Source organism: Phalaenopsis equestris, unplaced genomic scaffold (genome assembly GCF_001263595.1).
Source record: "Phalaenopsis equestris unplaced genomic scaffold, ASM126359v1 Scaffold000054, whole genome shotgun sequence".
In the NCBI taxonomy this organism is placed as follows: Eukaryota; Viridiplantae; Streptophyta; class Magnoliopsida; order Asparagales; family Orchidaceae; genus Phalaenopsis; species Phalaenopsis equestris.
This window is the reverse complement of record NW_018164496.1, coordinates 2,122,962-2,123,661: the sequence shown is the minus strand read 5'-3', so window position 1 is coordinate 2,123,661 and position 700 is coordinate 2,122,962.

Sequence of the window (700 nt, the reverse complement as noted above, 5' to 3'; positions counted from 1 at the left end):
GAACGAACAAATATTTGTACATGTTATTCGTGTTCGGCTCATTAACTTAGGGGACATGTCGAACACGAGCTTTTTAATGAGCCGAACACGAATTATTCACGAACAACAAGCCGTTTTGACAACCCTATATGTATATGACTGCTCTTTGCAGTTCCTCTTCAGCAATTGCATGCAAATAGGGCAACACATCCAATCGCATGACATATATATGATGAACGTTTCATTTGTATGATTAACGTTAATAACTTACAAGGTTCTTTCCGTGCTGCGCATTAATTAGAATCAGCCATATCAAAGTTCACGTGTAGGTTTGCCATCTGACACAACTTGCCTAACAACAATCTGTGGCTGTTGATCATGGCTGCGTTGCCTTCACCACCCACAGCCATCCATCCTCATGAACTGGAAGCACCATCACAGCCATCTTTCACCATAGTTTCTGACGCCACTCATTTTAGTACACCAAGGTGGGCTCTATATCTATCACCATTAATGCCTTCACGAAAATCACTGTACTTCTTCTTTCCACCACATGCATAAACCTGCGGTCCTCAAGGAATTAGTAGCTGTGGATTACTTATACGTTGATTTTATTGTATTTTGATTATATTGATTGTATTAAGACAGTGAATACAATCAAAATATAATAAAATTTATGTGTGGGAAGTTTGCAGCTAGCGTTGTTAATGATTCAATTTCA